The 12500-nt window shown below is 43.0% G+C and overlaps 1 protein-coding gene and 1 non-coding gene across 4 annotated transcripts in view; both read right to left on the reverse strand.

Moving 5' to 3' along the window:
• Positions 1-12500, reverse strand: part of wnt5b (wingless-type MMTV integration site family, member 5b) — a 71273-nt gene that overhangs the window by 41404 nt on the left and 17369 nt on the right. The window lies entirely within an intron of this gene.
• On the reverse strand, positions 12115-12225 carry trnal-caa (transfer RNA leucine (anticodon CAA)). The gene is made up of 2 exons: positions 12188-12225; positions 12115-12160 (listed from the first exon to the last, which is right to left on the reverse strand). It is a non-coding gene; the product is annotated as a tRNA-Leu (tRNA).

Below are 12500 nucleotides of genomic sequence, written 5' to 3' on the forward strand. Positions count from 1 at the left end.
TGAAGGTGAAGAGGGACGAGGCTGATAAAGAGCGCCGTCCGCTTGGTCCGTCTTTACAATGACGAGAGGGAGAGGACATAATGTGGAAAAATGCCTTAAAAACAAGCACATTCGTCTGCTCATCAACAGCCCTCTAACGAGGAGGTTTTACCCGACGTGACCAGAATGATGCATGATGGGACCTGGTGGCAGGCGCCCTGAGACAGATCAATATGTATACACCGAATGCATATACACCACACACACACAGATACAGTCTCACATCTTTTACTTTATTTGTCCTTCATCCAGGCTCTGTGCTAGACTTGCTTTAACTCTCTTTGTCTCTGAATCAGGAGAAACGTCTCTGTCTGCCTCTTCTCTTACTCTTTTGTGTGCATACAGACACACACACACACACACATACAGTACGTGCACAGACACACAAATGCCTGCATCCACACACACACACACACACACACACACACACACACACACACACACACACACACACACACACACACACACACACACACACACACACACACACACACACACACACACACAGCCTGCCTTCTGCTGCTGTGATGGCTCCGAGCTGTCAAAATATCCTTGCTTTCCCTCCCTCTCTCTCACCAAAGCAGCCTGACTGAGCTTGTCTATGCAGGTTCACAGAGACTGCTGTCTATCCACCCTCACTCTCTCTTTCTGTCTTCCTCCTGTCTTCTTCCTCTCTGCTGCATTTGTGTATCTTAGAATCTTGATTTTGCTTTCTCTATCTGTCTCTACATGTCTTGCTGTCTTTTTCTACATGTATATATATATATATATATATATATATATATATATATATATACGTATATATATATATATATATATATATATATATATATACGTATATATATATGTATATACATATATATATATATATATATATATATATATATGTCTGTAAATGTATGTCATTTTTTGGTGTGTGTATTAGGTCATCAATCAAGATGTGTGAACTAAATGCAGTATGTCTAGCTTTTATAATGCTGCATGCTGGCTCTTAACCGGTTGAGGTTTTCACACAGGTCATGTCCACATTGAGGCAGGTAAATCCAGTTGAGTTTAAGTCTGAAAATGCTGTTTATATGTGAAAACGACGTGCATTCACACTCCTTTTTTTTTCAGGTTGTTTTTGAAAAGTTGTCCATACACTGAAAAGAACAATGTAGTTGTTCTTGTTGACATATCTAATTGTCAGTTCAGCACGGCTAACAGACAAGTCCTGCATCCATCGATCAAATCACTATTTTATGCTGGCAAAGTCGCCTGACAACATGAATACAGGTTAATAACAACACCTGTGCCGTGTGATTGGCTACACTGGCATCAAAATGAGTGGTCTCTGAGACAGCTGGTTTCTTCTTTCTGTTACTTAGCAAAGGACAATGTCGAAGCAGACATCTTTCTTGTCCCTTATTCTTGAGAGCAACTTTTAGATGAATGCGGCTGGAAGTCCAAAATGCAGAAAGATGTGTTTCTCAAATTTCTAAAACTTGTCTGACCATTATGGTCATTACAACCCATTTCCTTGTCATCTGTCAAAGCTATGGCGTCTTGTTAAAATCTGTCATGCTTATTAAAAAGGAAGCTCCGTCCTAAATTATCTTTGAAGGCTGATTTTCTGCTGCGATATTCACTTTCCTAGACATTTCCCAAGATCAAAACCAAAGAAAACACATACCCATCCCATCAAACCACATGCCAAGAAAGAAAATCAATTTGTTGCTCCCAAAGTGTAAAACACTACTCTAGTTTCTAACATATCCATGTCCATTAGTCTACAGCTAGTGCAGAGTATACTGGTGAATTCATCCCACAAGGAAAAACTATAGTAACAGTTTAACAGTGAAAACAATGTTACTTCTTTTTAAAACATGGTTTTGTGCTAAAATATGTTTCTGTCTTCTTCTACGGGTCTGTTGCTGCCCCCCCCCCCCACCCCAGTTTCACACAAACACACACACACACACACACACACACACACACACACACACACACACAGAGAGCTGTGTGTTTGGCCTGCAGGGTGTGCACAGCGGGGGGAATCAACCGTATGGCAGACATGAGGACGAAGCCAAATCTGGCTCGTACACATGGTGTGTGGCCGTGCTGCCCTGTGTGTTTGTGTGCGTTTCGCTGAAGGCAGCCTGCACTTAAATATATATCAGGGGCAGTGGTTGCCTTAAGGTAGGCGGTTTTCACTGAAAGGCTACCAAACGAATGAATGAAAACCACTCTCCATTCCCTCACAAGCTACTGTCATTGTGCCCTTGAGCAAGGCACTTAAGCTGCTACTGCTTCAGCACACCAGAGTAAATGCTGATCTAGGAACAGAGCAAGACCGGGCAGGCAGTCAAATGATCAGACAGGTTATAAACAATCCAACAGTTTAGTCGGATATTCCAAACCACCACATTGGAGATAAAGTGGTGTTAATAATCCTTTACGGCGCAGTTCAGTGGGTCAAAGTCTGAACCGGGAGGTCGATATGTAGACTGCGATGGATGTTTTTTTAATCTGACTTAATGCTTCAAGTTAGCAACATTTCCACGTGTGTGTGTGTGTGTGTGTGTGTGTGTGTGTGTTTGTGTTTGTGTGTGTGTGTGTGTGTGTGTGTGTGTGTGTGTGTGTGTGTGTGTGTGTGTGTGTGTGTGTGTGTGAATGCAAACATCTTCATCCACTAGAAAGGGTCAATACTGCATTTTGTTGTTGGTATCTTCACCAACTGTCAATGCTATTATGTCCCAAATGTCCCAATTGTAGATTTAATTGTGTATAAAAGGCAAAAAAAGTAGTAAAAGCATTATGATTAGTCTGCATACAGAAATGTTACACACTGCTTATGCTGTACAACTCCATGTGTTGTGTATGTGACCGTGACGAGGGTGTATGTGTGTCTAATGTCGAAACATCTCTTGTGTCAGTAAGCACAGGATACGCACGTGTTTCTGTGTGCGCGTCCATGTCCGGGTCATTGCATGCCGCCTGCATGAAAACATGCATGTCATTTAATTGTGCATGCATGTGTGTACGCCGTGTACACACAGCGAGCGCATTTGTGCGAGAGCGTCTTGGCTCGTGGTGGTTTTGTCAGTGCTTGAAAATCATTTATTCATGTATCATTCTCTCCACAGAGCCATTTGTGTCTTGCATGCATGCTCTAATAGATGTCCTTTGCTTACATGTGTAGCTAAAGGTTAGGCTATCATGTCGGTATCTTTGAATTGTCTGTTTATGTTCTCCTTACTCTTCTCTTTCGAACTTTTAAACCTCTCCAACACTACTCTTCACCCTCAGTCCCTTCCTCCTTGCCATATCTCCTCTCCTTGACTGCCCTAAATATCTGTGTCTCTTCATCTTTTTCCCTCTCATGACTCTTGTGTGGAGAGGTTAACCATTCATGCAGCGTTTCTCACCCTGTGTGAGTGTGTCTGTGTGTGTGGGAATTTTTTTTATTTTTTTAAATGCATATATTCTATAAGAGGGAGGAGGAAACAGAGAGTGGTGAAAAGAAAAATACAGCCTCTGTGTGTTGTGTCAGTCGAGTTGACATCTGATCTTGCTGAGTATGGTAAAGAAGAAAGTGCTGAAAGTACTCTGTGTGTGGGGGGATCTTGTGTGTGTGTGTGTGTGTGTGTTGTGGCCTGTATGTGTCCTCGTTTCTGTGTGGGTGGTAAGAGGAGGGAGTAAGGGAACAGGGTGTGTGAGTGCACTTAGTTTAAGTGTCAGCATGGCTTAGTGTGTGTGTGTGTGTGTGTGTGTGTGCGTGCGTGCGTGCGTGCGTGCGTGCGTGCGTGCGTGCGTGCGTGCGTGCGTGCGTGCGTGCGTGTGACAAGCAGGGAGAAAAGAGGGGGAGTCAGAGTGAAACAGAGGCTGAGAGATGGATGGCAGAGGGAGGGTGATGAGGGAGGGAAGAAGCCGAAGAGGAATGGAAGCGGGGGAAACCGGGAGAAAAAGTGAGGGAGTTGGGAGAAAATGAAAAGATGGAAAGAATTTAGAACGGAAAGAGTCACTTTGACGTGAATGCCTGTTTTTATCTTCTTCTTCTTCTAATTTATGCTTCAGTATTCTCCACTACGGCATAAATGTTGCATGCAAATGCTATGAATGAATGCTGAATCAAAACTCCGTTCTTCTGCCCTCAATTTTTTTCTCGCTTTGTCAGAAAATCTGTCTCTCCAGAGCTTTTCTGACAAATAGAGTTTGATCAAAGACACAAACTCACGTTCACACAGACACACACACACACACACACACACACACACACACACACACACACACACACACACACACACACACACACACATTACATGTGACCGCTTCTCAAGACTTACATCCACATGCAGCAAAAGTCCTTTACCTCTTTCTTCATTTTCGGCGTCCTTGTGTGTTTTTTATGTTTCACGCTTTGTGTCCTTGGTGTACGGTTACATTAATAGGGAAGTGTCTCCCTGAAGGAAATCTATCAATATTTCATTCCATAACTGCTGAAAATGCAAGATCGACAAGCGAAACAGAGGCGAGTGGAGGGGAGCTCGGCTGTAACAAGAGAGTTAAAACAACTGAATACAGATCCAACAGCAGAGTGTGGAGACAGAGCAGGTGTAGCAAAACTGACTTTACTTTGTCAAAGGGCATGTTTTCAGTTGTCAGATTCAGAGGGGTGAAGCAAGTAAGAGTCAGAAGGTGGACGGTGAGTCAGTCAGAGCCGGTAAAGGTAGTTTTGGTTCTGGAACAGTCCTTGGAACTCACGTGGTGGAGTTTGTAGCACTGGACTTTTCCATGGTCAAACACAAGACTGCTAAAGTATTGATTCAGAGTGTAAGCAAGCCCTGGAGGTAGTATCAATATTAAGACTGAATGGGAAATCCTTGTACAGAATTGACATTTGAACATTTTGTACCAGGTTAAAAGCAATCATGTTGGCAAAATGTTACTTTATTTTCTTTGTTTTCCAATGCAGCTCTTTGCTAAAGTGAAATAGACCCAGAGAAAAACAGCAGGCAGCACCTCGACGTTTCATCATTTGAAACTCTCTTTATACTTCTAATTGTCTTCTTGCCGTCATCCAATAAAACATCAGACGCAGAGCAGAAAATTACAGAGAACATCTCATTGTGTCTCGAACAAAGTTGTCGCTTAGCGATCCATCATTAGTCTAATTTGCCTAATCCCAACACAGTCCCTCAGATGTGGTGGAGCACAAAAGGGACTTTTTGGGTGGGCCAATAGATGACCTGGTGATGAGAAAATGCTGATGGCCTCAATACGCTTCAAAATGGGTTCTTGTCAGATTGTTTAGTCGTATCTAGAACTCCCTCCTCCCACTTTTTCTTTGACGACTGGCTGAATTAATCAGTCTTAACTAAGCTGACGATCCGACGAGCACGCCCACTTCATGGCTAGGTGCGTGGAGGTAAGAAAGCAGTGTTACGATCTAGTTTGTTCTCAGCGAGAACTTAAAGCCCGATTTATGTTTGACGCGAGGTGTTAACGGGAATCCTACAATAGACAGCTAAGGCGTAGGTTTAGTTCAGCGTCAGATTTCCCATTGATGGCGCCACTGCAACGCCAGACAGGCGTATCTACATCACAGCTCCTTAACACATGTATTTATGCCGGGGCTGATGGGGGGGGGAGAGATAAGGAGCAGCTGTGACTGGGTCAGGTGTGGCTGATTTGGGAACCCTAAGGAGACAACTGATGGGCAGAATGGTATTGTGCAACGTGCAATGCTAGTATAACAGGGATTAAACACTGGTGTTAGAGAAATAAGAAGAAGCAGCTGCCTGCCCCACCTCCTGAGATTAATAAACCTATTTGTTACTGTGCATGCAACGTAACCGCAATGTCCCCGGACCTTTGTTGCATGTCGTACCCCTCTAATTCTCCCTGTTTTCTGTCTGCTACTACACTCTTGATCTGTCCAATAAAGGCTCAAATATTGCCCCACCCAAGTTAAAAGGACACAAAATTCACACTTAACCAGAAGCTCTGTGTGGTGAAAGTTAATGTTAATACATCTACTGAACTTCCCATAGTCTATGTTACTATGGCGCTGACACCAGACTTCAATTAAAACTCAGACTCACTGGCCACACTCACACACACACACACACATGCACATACTGCAGACAGGCCTATTGATTTTTGTGGTAACAGTGTCCTGTCACCACATACAGTGCGAGTCTACCTCTGTGACCTCCCCTCCCTCACCCACCTCCTCCCCTCTCCTCCCCTCCCACACATGTGTAAATGTGACACTTGACACTGCTCACCTCCCCCTCACCTCGCCGCCACCTCCCCCCTTTTCTTTCCATCTCTCATTACGATCTCTACTTCCCTTTCTCCTGCTACACCCTCTTTAGTTCTTCTCTTCCTTGCTCATTTTCAGCTTCATCTCCCTCCACTAGTCCTCTTTCTCCCACCTTTTCCTCACCCTCCTCCTTCCCTTCCCTTCTATCCAACCCTTTTCCCTTTTTCTCCTAAAAGGATTATTGTCAGGATGAGAGAGGCAGAGATTGAAGAAAAGGAGTTGGGGGGGAGGAGGACCTGGGCCTTTTTGCACAGGCAACAGGCACATGAAGAAAAAACACACAACATACATACGCAGACAAAAAAAGGGAAAAAGAGAGAGAATGCCTCACCAATCCCCCAGAGAGCAAGGAAGAGGAAGAAACACAGATTTCCCTCTGTGTTCAGAAGCTTTGGCAATGCTGCACCACAGTCATGTCATTACATGAACAGAAAAGAACAAGATGGAGACAAAAATAGGAAAACACAGACATAAAGAGATACAAAGAGAGAAAAAATAAGAAAAGACTAAAAAACATTCACAGGCTCCAATAACCTTAAAGATTGATTACAACTGTGATTATGTCTTACGGTAGTCTAAGTACATCAGTAAATGGTATTTCAGCAGTGGAAGTATTGCCTAAGGCTACATCCACACCACTACATTTCATTTAAAACAAAAACGATCTCCTTCCACACAGGCGTTTCAGCACCGTTTAAGAAAGGATTTCCGCCCTTCTAGCATTCCTAAAAACGAATATCACATGACTTTCCACGTGGCGAATGCGGCTGTCTACGTCATTGCTTCCAAACTAATGCGGTTCGGCCTGTCCACACTACGAGTTAACCGCGACGTTTCCAAACTCATCCGGCCTCGGGAGCGTTTTTAAACTCCTCTGTTTTCGGCGCACTAAACCTCAGTGTAAACGTAGCACTAGATATGCGTTTTAAAATGGAAACGCAGTAGTGTGGATGTAGCCTAAGAGTACATATTACATAGTTTGCATACTGTATGTTTGAGTACACGTAACTAGCAGACAGTTTAGAGAAAGAGCCTGAAATTGGTGATTACATGTCAAGCCAACTAGTTTAATCCTTTAGCAGTGCGACTTGAATACAAACTCAATTAACTATAGTTTGTCTTTGAATAAATTACATTTGTAGACTCAGGAATGTAGTGCAGCAAGAAAAGGTGGGTAAACTGTGAGCTGCAGTTTATGATCATCATAAGACATGACATCCTTCAACCACATCACTGTATACGAGTAATTCCCAACCTTGTTTGCTTGTTGAGCTGGTGGCTTGCAGCTAACAGAACAATGGCAACGATGCTGACAAAGCTACCAGTTTTAACCCGGAGACTACGAGAGACACTGTGTTCTGCAACACCAGCAGTACCCGCCGTATGTGCGCAGCGCAGAACGGGGTGATTAGCTAGCCAGTGGGATACACACACACACACACATAGCTTCCATTCATGATGGGAATCGAATGAAGTACTCTATTGGTATCTGTATCACTTTAAGGGCACTGGTACAGAAACATTTTTAAACCATACTCAGCCCGTCTATTTTTCTTAAAGCATGAACCTCTTTATTGACAAGAAGGAACAATCGTCTCTAAAGCTCAACCGTCAAGGCTTTCAAACTACCTCATGTCTCAAACATTTAAAACTTGTTCCAGAGTATTTGACCTGATCACACAGTCGTGAATCGTCAACAATGTTCTATCGAACTCAACTTTTAAGCCAACATGGACTCGCTGTAAAAGTGCTCAGAGTAAAAGGAAAGATTGAACTTCTACAGCTTCGTGACAACGCTGCAACTGTTTCCAAAGTCAAGAATGAAGTGTCAAACTGAACGATATGTTTGATTTTATGATTTTCTGACTGTGAATGTTTTTAATTCTTTTCAAGTTTCACTTGCAAAGATCTTGGGTACAGGTTGTTTCGGCTTCAAATGACTTGTGTGCACTGCAACACCACATCTTTACAACTGTTGTGTTAATCAATTCACTGAATTGTGGGTCAAGAGGAAGAGAACAGAGTGAGACAGCAAACAACAAAATGTGAGTGGGCAGAGGCAAGATTGCAAATGTGTATGTGTTGCACATATGGAGATCTAAGGTCTAATGTGCAGACATCGGAAAAAGGTGTGAGAGGTAGCTGAAGAAATGTTGAGCAGCAACAACACACACACACACACACACACACACACACACACACACACGTCTTTACATACCTTAGGATCGATCGCTCATACAGAAAACACACATGCATGTACACTTCTATCGCTCTGTGACAATTCATATTTAAAGACTGTCTTTCAACTTAACACAGGACGGAATAGAAGATCACAACGTGCACACACACACTCACACACACAAAGACAGACGGTCTCTGCATGTAGGTAGTTGCACTGTAATCTATTACCAAGTAGAGGCTACATTTTATTAAAAGAAACCACAAAAACAACATTATTTTTATAATAACTCTGGATGGTCAAACTTCTGCTTTATTAAAGTTACATTACATTACAGTCATTTAGCAGACGCTTTTATCCAAAGCGACTTACAATAAGTGCATTCAACATTGGTAATCAAAAGAACTACTAGTCACCAGAAGTCATAAGTACATTTCCTTTTCCAAACAAGCATCTAAGAGCATGAAGCAGAGCATAACTCAGAGCCAAGGTACAGTGCAGAAATAAAGAAAAACAGTTAGTGCTATAAGTAATACGAATACAATAAGTGCAACAAGCTAGTATGAATACAATAAGTTCTAAGTGGAAGGCTCAGGGTAGCACTTCCTGAAGAGGTGGGTTTTCAGCCTGCGCCGAAAGATGGGCAGCGACTCTGCTGTCCTGACGTCAGTGGGAAGTTCATTCCACCACTGTGGGGCCAGGACAAGTTAATTCTGAAAGCCTGAAATAATCCCTCTTGCATTTTTTAAATAAAATGTGTGGAAAAAGACATTTAAAGTGCGCTTAAATAATATCAAATTGAAGAAATAAGCCACATCTTCTCATTGGGGTTTACAGTTGTGTGGATGAGTGATGTGGATAAATGACTCAACAGAAGAAGAGGAAGACCATCAGTCGTTTTCATATCTGTTACCAATTTGAGTGCCTGGTGAAAAAGTCACTTAACACATCTGGATCTGTTGAGTGTCTACAGAGGAGGAGTTACAGTGAAGGAGCGAGGGAGGGAGGGAGGGAGGGAATATGGGAGAGTTTTGCAGTGCCTTAGGTCTCCAGGATCTCCCACCCTCCCAACTCCTCCTCCCTCTCCACCTCCTTGTTTCTCTGCTTTTCTCTTTCCAGCCAGAGGAAAACTCCTCCATTCCCTGCATTCCTCTTACATTCCAGCTCTGGGTTTACCTTTTCTACCTCTCTTTCTACATCAACATCACCTCCTCCTCCTCCTCTTTCACCCATGGCTATCTGTCTGTCCGTCTCCACCTCTTTCCCTCAATCCCTTCTTTCTTCCTTTTGCCTCTCGGGGTCTCTCTCCCTCTCTCTTTCCATATCTCCCTTCCCCCTTCCACCTCTATCTTTCTTTCCCAGCATGCTCTAGTAGGCCAGTGGAGGCAGGGGGCTCAACTGAACCCTCCACCCCCAGCAGGGGCCCTGCAGCTCAGCCTTGCTGGCTGGCAGGCTCCCTGGCACACCTCCAACACACACACACACACACACGCACGCGCGCGCACACACACACACACACACACACACACACACACACACACACACACACACACACACACACACACACACACACACACACACACACACACACACACACACACACACACACACACACACACACACAGCTTTTTTTCCCTTTGCTTTCTCACAGTCTCTTTCAGCCTCTCTTGCCTTCAGCCTTTCTTCTCGTTTTTAACACTTTTCTTTTTTGCTCCTTTTGTTCATTTCTTCTATTATCTCAGTCTAAATTTAGGGATGATGCATTTCTGATATTCATTGAGTGCAACGAGATTGCCCTCTAAGATTAAAAGTACCTCACTGCAAACAAGACCTGGATATTTTATTTTTACTTTATGACCTAATCTATGTGACGGCGGAATTATCAGTACTGCTATCAGCATCTTCATTTTAAATTGCTCCTACATACACTATAAGAAGTATAAGAAGATCAGCCAGCTACAGAAACAGGAAATATTTTTCTTTTATCATGAATGTTGTGGGATGAAAGAGATTCTTAAAACATAGAGATTAGTGATAGAGATAAATATTCTTAAAATGCTGTAGTTACCGCTGTAGCATCAGTTTTGGACGTGTCAGTCATGGCGCGTCATTTTCCACTAGTTACATGCATAGTGTCTTTTCAAAATAAGAGTCTTCTTCACAGGAATTTAGGTTTAGGCAACAAAACCCCTTTTTAGGATTTAAGTTAACTATCTAGTGAATAACGAGCATGATCTATTATTTATGTATATATAATGTGTTCGTACACAAAAAAATGGCCCTGTATGGTTAACTTTTCTGTTTGAATAGGAGAACATATCCATTTATATACACGTTCTTAAGAAAATTACAGAATAGAGAGAATACAGAATGTAGGGAATTTAAAGTTAATGCAACAGTTTGATTCTCCGATGTAAGAACTGAAGAATTGTCTTTTGCCCTATTTGACAAAACTGGCAGAAAGATCATATGAAACATTGATATATGAGAGAGAGAGAGAGAGAGAGAGAGAGAGGCCCTCATAATTTGGTATTTCCTTTTTAGACAGGGGAGGAATGGCCAATGCCCTCGTTTGCGCGCGCACACACACACACACACACACCTCATTTAATGACCCTTACATCCGGCCTTAGGCACCGGGGCCTCAAGAGAGAGAAAATAAACTGAAGAGAGGGAAAAAGAAAGAAAGACAGAAAAACAGATAGAGATAGAGAGAGAGATACTCAGTGTAGTATGAGCTCAGAGTTGAGCCGTGACTTTAGACAGGTATGCACAGAGGGTCAGAGGTGAGGGTTCACAGGCCTGACACACACACACACACACACACACACACACACACACACACACACACACACACACACACACAAACAAAGCTATGGGAGTTCAACTGGAGGTTAGACCTGCAGGCTCCACAGCTCAAAGAGAGACAGAGAGAATTCATAAGCAGCTGATTCAGCGTGCCGGTGACTGCTGTGATTACTGCAGGCGGAAAAGGAAGAGGGCATTTTCAGGAACATGGATGGATTCAAGAATGGGAGGAACACCATGAGAAGATAAAAGAGACTGAGGGAGGAGAAAAAGATTGAAGGAAAATTGGAAAAAAAAGAAGAACCAAGAAAGAAAGAAAGAACTGAGTGAGTGACACCAACCATTTTACAACCCAAGCAACAGCTGAAGATGTTACTGTGTCTCCAGACTGTCTCTCATACAAACACAGGGCCCTGACCTTGTTAATGGCAGCTGTTGACGTCACTCTGTGCCCCATCCACAGCCACAAACTATGCATGCACGCACACACACACACACACACACACACACACACACACACACACAAAACTCAGATTAAATCCAGGCCAAAACCTAAAAATGAACCTCGCTTATAATTTACCAACACATTCTCACATCAATGCAGCTCGTCAGAGGAACTGAGCTTCAACCACGACGCTCTACCTCCTTCTCTAGCGTCAGTTTTGCACGTCTCATTGATGGCATGTCAACATACCCTTGTTCCACGCGTAGCGTCCAAGGTTGACTGCAGTTAGTATCTTACAGAAGAACACACAGAGATGATACCTGTAGGTAAAAGTTGTGTCAGGAGTGGGATTTGAAACCACACCTCCATTAGGAGACCAGAGGTCCCTTTACTGTGGAAGGAATGCATCGTTGAGTCTGGCGCCTTAGACCGCTCGGCCATCCTGACGACTGACATTCTACTTGTGGTCTGGACATCATAATGTACATGTAAACCGAAATGACATGTTTACAGAGTATTAGGAAACCTAGAAAATGCATGTATGTATGTAAGCGCCCATTGAGATGGATTTCATTGTCAGCTTTCAAAGCGGTATCACGATGCAGATATTTCACTATTACTGGTGATGGCTTTGTTTTTTTGCACCCAGAATTGAGTGACAGTAAACTTTTGGAAGCTCATTGATTGTAGGATGTATAATCAGTAGCTCTCTACAATGTCAT

Source organism: Cebidichthys violaceus, unplaced genomic scaffold (assembly GCF_023349555.1).
Source record: "Cebidichthys violaceus isolate CVI_PGR_0920_01 unplaced genomic scaffold, fCebVio1.0.p SCAF_51, whole genome shotgun sequence".
NCBI lineage: Eukaryota > Metazoa > Chordata > Actinopteri > Perciformes > Stichaeidae > Cebidichthys > Cebidichthys violaceus.